Raw genomic sequence first — 13,687 nt, 5'->3', positions numbered from 1 at the left:
ATGGTAACTCACTGTTTCTACCACTCACCTAGCCATCAGTACCCGGTCCAATGCTGACAACCGTAGTTGTGTGTATATATTTACATGGTAACTCACTGTTTCTACCACTCACCTAGCTATCAGTACCCGACCCAGTGCCGACAACCGTAGTTGTGTGTATATATTTACATGGTAACTCACTGTTTCTACCACTCACCTAGCTATCAGTACCCGACCCAGTGCCGACAACCGTAGTTGTGTGTATATATTTACATGGTAACTCACTGTTTCTACCACTCACCTAGCTATCAGTACCCGACCCAGTGCCGACAACCGTAGTTGTGTGTATATATTTACATGGTAACTCACTGTTTCTACCACTCACCTAGCCATCAGTACCCGGTCCAATGCTGACAACCGTAGTTGTGTGTATATATTTACATGGTAACTCACTGTTTCTACCACTCACCTAGCCATCAGTACCCGACCAATGCTGACAACCGTAGTTGTGTGTATATATTTACATGGTAACTCACTGTTTCTACCATTAACCTAGCCATCAGTACCCGGCCCAGTGCTGACAACCGTAGTTGTGTGTATATATTTACATGGTAACTCACTGTTTCTACCACTCACCTAGCCATCAGTACCCGGTCCAATGCTGACAACCGTAGTTGTGTGTATATATTTACATGGTAACTCACTGTTTCTACCATTAACCTAGCCATCAGTACCCGGCCCAGTGCTGACAACCGTAGTTGTGTGTATATATTTATATGGTAACTCACTGTTTCTACCATTAACCTAGCCATCAGTACCCGGCCCAGTGCTGACAACCGTAGTTGTGTGTATATATTTACAAGGTAACTCACTGTTTCTACCATTAACCTAGCCATCAGTACCCGGCCCAGTGCTGACAACCGTAGTTGTGTGTATATATTTACATGGTAACTCACTGTTTCTACCACTCACCTAGCCATCAGTACCCGGCCCAGTGCTGACAACCGTAGTTGTGTGTATATATTTACATGGTAACTCACTGTTTCTACCACTCACCTAGCCATCAGTACCCGGCCCAGTGCTGACAACCGTAGTTGTGTGTATATATTTACATGGTAACTCACTGTGTCTACCATTAACCTAGCTATCAGTACCCTGCCCAGTGCTGACAACCGTAGTTGTGTGTATATATTTACATGGTAACTCACTGTTTCTACCACTCACCTAGCTATCAGTACCCGACCCAGTGCTGACAACCGTTGTTGTGTGTATATATTTACGTGGTAACCCACTGTTTCTACCACTCACCTAGCTATCAGTACCCGACCCAGTGCTGACAACCGTAGTTGTGTGTATATTTACATGGTAACTTACTGTTTCTACCACTCACCTAGCTATCAGTACCCGACCCAGTGCTGACAACCGTAGTTGTGTGTATATATTTACGTGGTAACCCACTGTTTCTACCACTCACCTAGCTATCAGTACCCGACCCAGTGCTGACAAACCGTAGTTGTGTGTATATTTACATGGTAACTTACTGTTTCTACCACTCACCTAGCTATCAGTACCCGACCCAGTGCTGACAACCGTAGTTGTGTGTATATATTTACGTGGTAACTCACTGTTTCTACCACTCACATACCTATTAGTACCCGACCCAGTGCTGACAACCGTAGTTGTGTGTATATTTACATGGTAACTTACTGTTTCTACCACTCACCTAGCTATCAGTACCCGACCCAGTGCTGACAACCGTAGTTGTGTGTATATATTTACGTGGTAACTCACTGTTTCTACCACTCACATACCTATTAGTACCCGACCCAGTGCTGACAACCGTAGTTGTGTGTATATATTTACGTGGTAACTCACTGTTTCTACCACTCACCTAGCTATCAGTACCCGACCCAGTGCTGACAACCGAAGTTGTGTGTATATATTTACGTGGTAACTCACTGTTTCTACCACTCACATACCTATTAGTACCCGACCCAGTGCTGACAACCGTAGTTGTGTGTATATATTTACGTGGTAACTCACTGTTTCTACCACTCACATACCTATTAGTACCCGACCCAGTGCTGACAACCGTAGTTGTGTGTATATATTTACGTGGTAACTTACTGTTTCTACCACTCACCTAGCTATCAGTACCCGACCCAGTGCTGACAACCGTAGTTGTGTGTATATATTTACGTGGTAACTCACTGTTTCTACCACTCACATACCTATTAGTACCCGACCCAGTGCTGACAACCGTAGTTGTGTGTATATATTTACATGGTAACTTACTGTTTCTACCACTCACCTAGCTATCAGTACCCGACCCAGTGCTGACAACCGTAGTTGTGTGTATATATTTACGTGGTAACTCACTGTTTCTACCACTCACATACCTATTAGTACCCGACCCAGTGCTGACAACCGTAGTTGTGTGTATATATTTACGTGGTAACTCACTGTTTCTACCACTCACATACCTATCAGTACCCGACCCAGTGCTGACAACCGTAGTTGTGTGTATATATTTACATGGCAACTCACTCATATGTATATTAATTCTCAAATTATCCGTTATGGTGGAACAAAATATGAACAACTTGCTGAGGTTTATAGGTATGAAACCCGAGAGTTGCCTCGCGACACGTATACCATTGTTTGACCCTTGATACGGTCACTATACGTACAAAACTGTACTAAATCACATTCATATTTATGGCTCTCTCTTCAATTATCGATGAATTATTTTTGCTAAAGCACAAATAATATAAATACACATAGTATTATAAGTTAAGAAAATAAATAAAAACGCAACACAGTAAATAACAATTTCCTAGATTTTAGAGTTTTCAAAGTCCAACCCCACAACATATGACCATGTTTATAACACCTTGTCATATTCGACATTGAATTAGAGCTTAAACGATATTGAAAAATAGACAAATTACGATACGTACTATTTACTGAATCGACAAACTTGAAACTCTTAAAAAGTATACTAAATAAACTTCAAGAAGATGAGCTGCGGATCAACGTTCAGGTAAGAACGATTGACTGCAGCTTTCAAAAAACGGAATAAACGGGACATGGTATCAATCAACATGGGAAGCATTTAGCTATTTATAAAATACTACAGTTAAATATACGGACGAGGGGAATTAATTACAAATATGTTTAATTGTATTGCATTTTTTATATTTATATTGTTGAGTAAGCAATTTATATTTATACAAATAAACATTTAAATACTTTCAATATTCATTGAATTCATTGTTGTTGTGTATTTTTAATTTTAATACTAAGAAACATTCATTACTCATGAATAAAACAACTACAACGCGCCACCTATAGGATTCAGTCAGAACTAACTCAGCCTGTAACCTGGTGGTCAAGAACGTAACTATTATTATTGATCATCGGTTGTCTAACGGCAGAAGATACTCTGTTAATAATTTATCAACACTGGGATTGGGACCAAGGTTCTAATGATTAAATGTTCTTAAGAACTGAATCCCAGTGATAGTCTACAGGCTGAAGATCATAAGTAACTTTCCGATTCTTGACTTAGGTTGTACTTAGGTTGAACTTTCCTCTTCGCTATCAAACGATAGGCTATAAATTATGGCTTCTTTCCTTCCAAATTAAAACTGAATACTTGAAAAACTTTTAGATGTATACGAATATGTTTTTGAAATGTTAGTGATTATAAAATATTCACTGTCACAGGCTGAGTGTTGGCCAAGCTTATCACTCGAGGGGCAGTAAAATGTCAGTTCTATAGGTTTTGAAACTTTGCATGAAGCGTTATTCCTATATAAACAATATTTCTCCATTTATCCCTCCTGTATACAACACAAGTCACTCAATGGGATTTGGCTGAGCGTTAGCAAATATTTTTACATTGGTCTTATGAGTATCTATGATGGCAACGAGAAAGTACCTGAATAATTCAATTTTCAAACAAATTAGGTACAATATTAAGAAATTGTAAAATAACATATTTGTAACTTTAGAATAAAATAAATACATATAAGTTATTAGAGAGGAAAGTACAAGTTAATAGTCAGAGACAAGATTTGATTTTTCCGTACAATTGCGTTGTAGTACCTACCCTTCCTAGCTCACCGGAAGAACTCAGACACCGCAACGAGGAATAGTTGAATAAATAAATTTGTAAAATAACTCAATCGAATAATTTGTGAATTTATCATGTGAATTTATTCGTAGAGTAAAACGGAAAAGAGTGTAAGTCAATGTGAAAACTACTTGCGTGCCTGGCTGGCTAGCCACCGGAACGTTTATTGTGTAAACACTGCTATGAAACCTAACCTTAATTTTGCTTGAAACTTATTTTGTAAATACACATGACTGAAGTTTTTGATGGTGCTTGCCCAACAGTGGAATTTTCTTGAGCGTCATTGAAGTATATCACTTTGTAGAATAGCAAATTTTCTGTTTCTCTGCCGAGGATGTCAACATTGTTTCTGCATGATTGTTTGTCTGTTCATCTGTTCGTAGATCATTTCGAGAATGAACGATTTGAAATTTTGTACACAACCTCATCGAACCCTGTTATGTAACATTTGGAGAGGCGAACTTCGGGCTTGTTTATACATAAAAATAAATAAATAAATAAAAATGTCTTTATCGGTCGAGCGTTCATCAAAGTACAAACTCTGCTTTTCATGAGAACTCCTGTCAAAGTGTACAAAATGCATTATACATAGATCACACAATAATAAAATTACGAGTCACATTTATCAATTAAATATGCCTGTAACACTTTTCAAGAGTCCGAGATAGAGCCGGGGTCGGTTACACATGGTTTATTAAAACAATTCTTGCGTTATCTTGTAAACTACAACACCTGTCTTGTTGGTATTTGTTCGTAAAAAATTAATACAATCGTTTTTAACGATACATTCTTATCCAGACTAGTCCGAAGCAAAAATAATTCTATAACTATTATTTTGAACTGTAGCATGAATTTAGTAAAGATATTTGATACTTCGCTTAAACCGGAAGTAGATTACAAGAGCATGAGTTAGATGCTTTTTAACGTCAGTATTGTCTTAAGGTATATAAATATTTTCTAAATTAGAGCAACGAAGCAAAATTAATTATAGCATCAGGAATACTTTAGATCTGAATTAAATTTTAATCGTCTTAAAAATACAATTTTTGATCGTCGTAAGCTTCTCCGACTTGATGTACACGTTTTCTTGAACTGGGCAACAGGGAAAACTAAACTTTGTTTCACTCTCCGATTTCATGGACGTAAAACACCTTTATTGGCAGGAATGTGGTATGAACGTGGCAGAATTAACTTACACTCATACCACATTCCTGCCAACTTTTCCACTTCCAGTGCCGGTTATCAGAATACTAATTGTTCAGTCGCCTTTTCGAATCCATTAACTCGTCAGCACTATAAAATACTAAAAAACGTTTCAAACTAGCTTTTAACGTCTTTGGCTGCCTGTGACTGTAGGTTTTTGTAAATCACCATCCTGCGTCCGTCAGTTCGGTAAATATCTCTGCATATTGTTTCATTGTCTCATATTGTCTCGACCAGGTGTCATGGTACATTTTATACATGCAAAATAAATTTTGCTCTAAAATTTTGTGGCTCGGAAGAGTAAAAAAGTTACATTTTTAAAGTTTCCTTGCAAGATTCTCTGAACTTCAAAGATTGCTAGCTTTTGTATTTTGAACGCTCTGTGGAACTGGCTATACACTAACCATAGGTGAGTTGGGAGTTGGGAGTTGATCAAGACATAATAAGCTGTCATTAGAACCTGAGTTGGGCAGTATTTGGCTAAGGACCTCGAAACATAAATGTCTGAGGACAGTTTACAGCAAACATGATCTATTCCAAGTAATTCCCTTATCCACAAATATTTCAAGGAACTTTAAACAGTCGACTTCATCCAGCAGAGAACCATTCAACAAGACGGCTGGTCCTTAGTTTGGATCTCCCGACCGCAATGCGGAAGTCAGGACATATTAATTCCTCAATAAGTTTTTTATGTAAGTTACTTAATAAATCAGTTGATAGTTCGTATTTGTTAAGTCACATAGGTTTGCATGTACCACATCATATATTTAGAGGATTTAATTTATTTGCTTTACCTAGATGTAGAACAGTTTCTCATTATAACTTTCCTTTGTACAAGACTCTACGGTTTCTTAATTTAAACCAATCAAACATAGATATTTTTAATGATAATTTGAAATATATTTTAAAGATATGCAGCAACCTTTTATTTTGATTTAATTTATTGTTCATTGTAGAAGTGTATGTGTACAATGAAGCAAGTTGTTATTTTTTTTTAAATTGTATAGAGTTCATTTATTTATGTTGTGTAAAGAAATTTAAATATTAATTTGTGTAACTGCCAGCAGTTTAGTTTAGTTTAGTTTGTTATGTAAAGTTCATATTAAGAGTACGTTAATTTTAGTTAGGATGGCTGTTTTGGGAATAATTGAAGGTTTTGTACTTTGTTTGTGCTATATCATGTCCTGTAGCTGTCATTTAAAATTGAAAAATAAATAAATAAATAAATTTCTCAAGGGACAAACAGGAGTCTGTGGTTAGTTTGATTAATGTAAAATTATATTTATACTCAGTTCACGACTCATGGCGCCTATAAGAATGAATTTTGTTTAAAGAACTGGAAATCATAAAAACCTCGCTAATTTTTCATCTAATCGACTGCACAATGGAAAGATCGAAATAAAATAGCAATTATTCGTTCGTTTTAAAATTGTGCAGTGCGTCATTCGGCTAATAATCTTCGAAGTTTGAATCAAGCTGCTTTCAGTTACGATGTTTCAAAGGCAAAAGTAAAAGAATCAGTTTGTTCACATTGTAATACATTGAATTACGACAATAAAACCGCTGGAGTTTGTTGGCCAGTATGGGTTGCTATTATAAATAAATGCTATTGTTTTCACCACCAGAGCCATTGCACCTATTGGTTTCATGAATAGGGACGGATTCCATATATATCCCTAAAATATTAAAAATTATAAAACCAGCTTCCAAATAACAATTTAGGGCCTCGCAAAGTACACGTAATTTTTGACAATTTGCAAATGTAGTTCACATGTAGTTTTAATATAAAAATTCATTTAATGGGAAATTCAACACAAGATCTGCGTTGTAATGATTTTTATTTGATTGGAAAAGTCCATTATAGAACAATTACAGACTTGAGTCAACAGAATCCGTTGATTACATTGTCCATAACTGAACGGAATCTCATGGCACCTGATAACAACGCAAATCACTCAAATGCAAAACTCTTCTGGACAAAAATTTAAGACGTTTGAAACCACCAACAATAATTGAAGAAGTTGCCATTATTATAGTCCATAATGTTGTTTTACATTATTATTTTCATTGCCGGAATGAAAAACTACAATATCCCATCATATTTTGGCAAAGAAAAGATGATAAATCCATTTACAGATAATTGGAAATTTAGTTTAGTACAACAATAATCTATTTACAGTCCAATAGCTTTTGGCAGAACGGCATATGTCAGGTCAGCTAGTTTTTCAATCTAAATTATTAAAAATGTTTCTTTTTAAGGGATGAACGATTGGTTGTATTTCGTCTTTTATTTGTGTAAACATCGGAAACAAAACCCGTTGCAATTCTGTTATTTCACAGGTATGCACCTATAACCACTTCACCATTATTCAATGTTATTTAAGTTTTTTCCCCTCGTTCTTAAAGCGCTTGTGATGTTTAAATTTAACTACTTTTGTGTAGTTAAAAATGTTTAAAGGACGAACTACACAATAGCTAATGTTACAACTCATTTTGTAAGAGTTTATTATTTGTCATTCGTGGATCAACGTCTGTTCAAAATTCACAGCAAGGTGGTCAATAAATAGACAGGATTGTAACTACATAATTTAGTTAACTTTTTCCCAATCGCATAGTCAATGAATCCTTTATTGTGTCCTTACGTAAAATTTAATAAATTTAAAAACATAAAAAGGTCATCGAGTCTGCACGTCACGCAGCGCTGTTTGCTGTTCAACCCTCAAACATTAAAAAAATCCTATGTAAAGGTAAGAATGTCAAGGTAAAGGATGTCTTATTTTACGTGGCAAAGTTAGGGTTAAGATACCCTCTCTTGCAGTTAACCTGGGGATCACCGGCTTAAAGGTGACTTCCGAACCACCACCAATGGCAGACTGCTTGCAAGATCACTCAGCAGTCACCCATCCTAGCAGCAGCCTCACTCGACGTTGCATGACAACGTTGGTTGTTTTAGCTGTACCCAATACACTGTGAAGAAGGTAAAATTGTGAATGGTAAATTTTTCGTTAACCCCGTGAATCAATAAGAAAGTTTAATATCTTATATATAAAACGTCTAATAAATAATTTCTTATACTGTACGAACACGAGTATTTGTAAAATTTGTCGGTGCATTTAAACAGAATTTTGATTAATACCAACTATTACCTAGATGTGAAATGGTCATTTCAGTTCTTTTTCAAAGATTTATAGGAGAAAGAAATCACAAGAACGCAAGGTTGTTTGTGTAAGAAGAAATTATTTGGGAGTTTGGAAATGTCATTCGAGGAATGTCTTGCTCATCCAATTCGTTGTATTTGGAGCTTTATTCCATATGTCGTCCAAAAAAATAAATTTTGAGATTTTTTACGAGTTTATTTTTTAATTTAAGGAGTTGAAAGATTATAACCCCATTTCCAGTGAATACTTAGAAAAAATGGTCAATATTAATTGGGAAAGTGACATGATTCTGAAATTTGATTAATGTTACAACTTATATTATTTATTAGAATTGTTTCGGTCTCTTAGTGGGAATTTTCGGTAACGAACTTAGAATTAGGTCAGAGCTAATAAAACTATCTCCAATATTTGTATGTATATCAATAGACTTGAACTGGACATATGCATGGATTATTTGAAGTGATTTACAAAATAATTTTTGTTTAATTTGTAACAATTATATATTTTTTGAAATGAAATAAAATATAAACCATTAGTTGTAGATAATTTTTACTTCATTTCACCCGCGGAATAATATCCTAAAGTTTGTGTAGAGAATTTTGTCACAGTCTTTATTCTTATTTTACCAGGATATTCATGTTTTTATTAGTTACCAATTTGTATATTCATAAATAAGTTCAATGAACCCAACCTACAGATGGTTTAAGGCTGTCTCAGTCTTACGGCCCCGATTCCGATGTTTTTGCCCAGAACTTTAGCAACAATAGTTATACCTGAAATTCTTTCTCATTGGGCCATTTAAACCTTATTCTTTTACACATACCACCCATAAAAGAGAACTTGAGAGACACAATAAGTAAGACAAAAAGATTCAACTTTAATTAACAGATCATTGATTGTTTTTACACTAAAAATTTGGAATCTTATCCAACTGAGCAAATGGTAGTATTCTCATGCAGGTTGGTGTCTGTGTGTTGTTCTCACACAATTTGATAGCAACTGATGTCTGCTGGTAAAGTCGGGTTGACTAATATCATCACCTACTTGCGCGGGAGAATTGATCGAGATCCGATCATCAATTAGCCTACAGAATAAGATCTATACAATCTAAACAATAATTTAGTTAAGTTTTATAACTCACATTTAATTTGTTCGTAATTTTATAAAGAGCGTCTCGCTTAGCTTTACTATTCCTATCTTGTTTAATTTACCATATTTATAGGACATGGTCGTAGTCAATAATACAGTTATGACTTTACAATATTGTAGGTCTAAATGGATACATAAACAGTACCTGCAAATGTGTCAATTATAATACAATACAAAAAACACGGTTTATAAGTCCAAACAAGCTGCTAATCAGCATTCAGGTGAGAACGACTAATTACAGCTTCCAAATAATATCTCGAATATATAACAAAAGAATGAAGAATTAAGTTGTAAGAGAATGTAAACATTTACGTCTAAATCCCTACAATTAATTCTGCAAACGAGAGGTAATAAAAATGTGTTCCATTTTACTTCTTTGTTTGTATTTATATAATAGTTTCTACAATATATATTAAAAGTAATATATTATATTTTTATACAATCATGTTTTAACTAATACTAGATCGTTTTACAATTCATATTTAAGTATCAATAATTATTCAGTTTAAAAGAAACGTACAACAACAAGCGCGCATCCTACTGGATTCAGTGGGAACTAACTAACTTGACCTTGAATCTGGTAAAAGAGTTGAACTGGCATTAGAGTCGATATCCAATATGATAAGTATGACAGAATTTTAAAAATGAAAATAATGTATGAAACAATATTTTCTATTATTTAGATAAATAAACGGGATAATTATTATGATAAACGAAACAAGGTTCAATAATTTATTATATTAGTAATCTAGCATGTATGTCTTTTCATTTGTACTGCTGTATATTGACTACTAATTAGATGTATTATTAAATATATTATTATATTCTACAAGCATAGTCAAAATATGATATATTACTTACAATAGTAAAATTAACAATTCTCATCGTTTGACTTATTTCTCAACACGAATATCTAATTTATACTGAAGTACTTAAAACAGCTTAATCAACCAACAATTCGTTTATAGAGCATGTCTACGAATATAATTTAATTTTATTGTAACTTAAGACATCATATTGCCTAAACGATCAAGTTTGTAAGAATAATTCACTATATTTTAAATTACCACATTGAAACAATGGAACAAAATTAATTGCAATTCGTACACGCAAAAATGAAAGAAATTGTATTCCCGAACGGTAATGTTCATATATTAACGTTAATCTTACTGAACTGTTGAGACAGATGAGTCTTAAACCTTGTTAACAGAAAGATGGAGATGAAAAAAAGCTTTTCGTACCATCGCAAATTTGATCTTCAGAGAGTCGAGCAGGAGAGTGTTCAAAAATTGGAAATGTTGATTATGCCATATCTTAGAACTTATCTTATTTCGTTTGTCTAAATGTGCCATAACTAGATGACAAGTCATACATGAGTATTAAGCAAGAGGTAGAGATAACTATATATTAATCTAATTTTAAATTAAAAATCCCACCCTAATATCCCTGTCTTGTTCAATGTAGATCTGTCCTCTGAGATAAATTACTCATCGATAGTCGGTAACCCTGTACCGTCAATTTCCAAAGTTGTGTACATTTTGCTAACATACCTATTCCTACCACTCACCTAGCCATCAGTACCCGACCCAGTGCTGACAACCGTAGTTGTGTGTATATTTACATGGTAACTCACTCAAATATATATTTATTCTCAATTTATCACTTTTAATGACACAAAGTATGTCCAACATGCTCAAGCTTACAGGCAAGAAAAACGATAGTTGCCTCTGAGACACGTATACCATTGTTTATCTCTTGAAGTGTTCACTATTCACACAAAACTGCAGTACGTAAAACTCATATTATGACTCTCGTTTTTTTTAAATATACACACAGAATATTATGATAATAAAATAAATAATAATAAAATATGATAATAATAAACAATAATAAAAAAAATAAATACTGTACAAAGTACAAAAATTAACCTTGTTTATAGGACCTGGTCACAGTCGATCATACAGTTATGCTTTTACATTATTGTTAGGCTAGATAGATAAACATAATTTACCTACAAATTTGAATATCGGAAATAAAGTACATTAGTTCAAGCAAGCTGCCAATCAGCATTCAGGTAAGAATGACTGATTACAACTCCCAAATAATATATTAGGTATTGAATTTGTTTACTCGTTCTCAACGTACAGAATGTATGGAACATATTATTATTTATAATATACCACATTTTCAACTGCAAACGAGAGTTAATGAAAATGTGGTCCAATGTATTGCTTTGTTTGTAGTTGTATTGTAGTTTACACATTATATATTTATAGGTCTCAACATATTTATATAATAATGTTTTAAACTATACAAGATATTATTAATATGTAAATTAAGAACCAATAATTACTCAGCTTAAAAGAAAAACACAACAACAAGCGCGCATCCTACTGGACTCAGTTGGAACTAACTCGGCCACGAACCTGGTGGAGAAGAACTAAACTAGCATTGCAGTCAATATCCAAAAATGTGACAGAATTTTTATATGAAAATTTGTTATTACATTATTTTTTTCCAATTATTTAAATACATAAAAAGAGTTAATTGTCACGATAAACTAAAAAAGAGGTTTATTAATTCTATTATATTAATAATCTAGCATTTATACTTTATTAATGTGTACTGTTGCATTTTGGCCATTAATAATTCAAATATATTATTATATTGTACAAGTATAGCGTAAACCATATGTATATATATATATATATATATATATAAAATTATGTTAAATTATGAATTCACATTATATTAGCCTACTTATTTCTCAATACGAACATCTAACTTATATTAAAGTATTAAAAACAGCTTAACTAACCAACAATTCATTTATAAAGCATTTGATAAATGTCACAGAATTTTTACATGAAAATATGTCATTCGATTATTTTTTTACAATTATTTAAATACATAAAAAATTAATTATTAGGATAAACTAAAAAAGTGGTTTATTAATTCTATTATATTAGTAATCTAGCATTTATAATTTATTAATGTGTACTGTTGCATTTTAACCATTAATAAGATAAATATATTATTATATTGTACAAATATAGCACAAATCATATATACTTACATATATACATAGCCTAATTATCATATACTTACAGTAGTAAAATTATGAATTCAAATTATATTACTTATTTCTCAGTACGAACATTTAACTTATATTAAAGTATTAAAACTAGCTTAACTTACCAATAATTAATTTATAGAGCATTTGTACAAATATAAATATAATACTTAAAACATAAATTTTCCTAAACGTTAAAATGTTAAGAATTACATTTTCAATTACCACACTGAAACAATGAAACGAAATTAATAGCTCTTCTTACACGCAAACATGAAAAAATAGCATCTCCGTACGGTATTTATCTCTGTCTCTTGCTTAATATTCGTCGTCTCGTTATGGCACAATATAGACAAACGAAATGAGATGTTTCTAAGACGTAGAGACAGAGCATAGTCAACAGTGGACTCATTGATTGCACATCTGTTTAAAACACCATAAACTATATTAATTTTTTATTAATGGTTATTACTAAAATGTTTTATATTCCTTAACTTGCTGTGTTCCAGTTTATTCGGGCGTAGTAGCAGGTAAGATATCACGGGCGCTGATAGGCTAGCAGTGATCGTGAATATTCCTTAACTTGCTGTGTTCCAGTTTATTCGGACGTAGTAGTAGGTAAGATATCGCGGGCGCTGATAGGCTAGCAGTGATCGTGAATATTCCTTAACTTGCTGTGTTCCAGTTTATTCGGGCGTAGTAGCAGGTAAGATATCACGGGCGCTGATAGGCTAGCAGTGATCGTGAATATTCCTTAACTTGCTGTGTTCCAGTTTATTCGGACGTAGTAGTAGGTAAGATATCGCGGGCGCTGATAGGCTAGCAGTGATCGTGAATATTCCTTAACTTGCTGTGTTCTAGTTTATTCGGACGTAGTAGCAGGTTATATCAGCATATATTAACAGCAGAAGTAGTTTTCCCTCTGAAAAACCGGGTAATAACTAGTTTCAGCTCCTGATCACCAGGTTTAAGGCCGAGTTAGTTCGT

This window comes from Homalodisca vitripennis, chromosome 7, assembly GCF_021130785.1.
Source record: "Homalodisca vitripennis isolate AUS2020 chromosome 7, UT_GWSS_2.1, whole genome shotgun sequence".
NCBI classification, from domain to species: Eukaryota; Metazoa; Arthropoda; class Insecta; order Hemiptera; family Cicadellidae; genus Homalodisca; species Homalodisca vitripennis.
The sequence above is the reverse complement of the archived record's forward strand: the minus strand, read 5'-3'. Positions refer to the sequence as shown.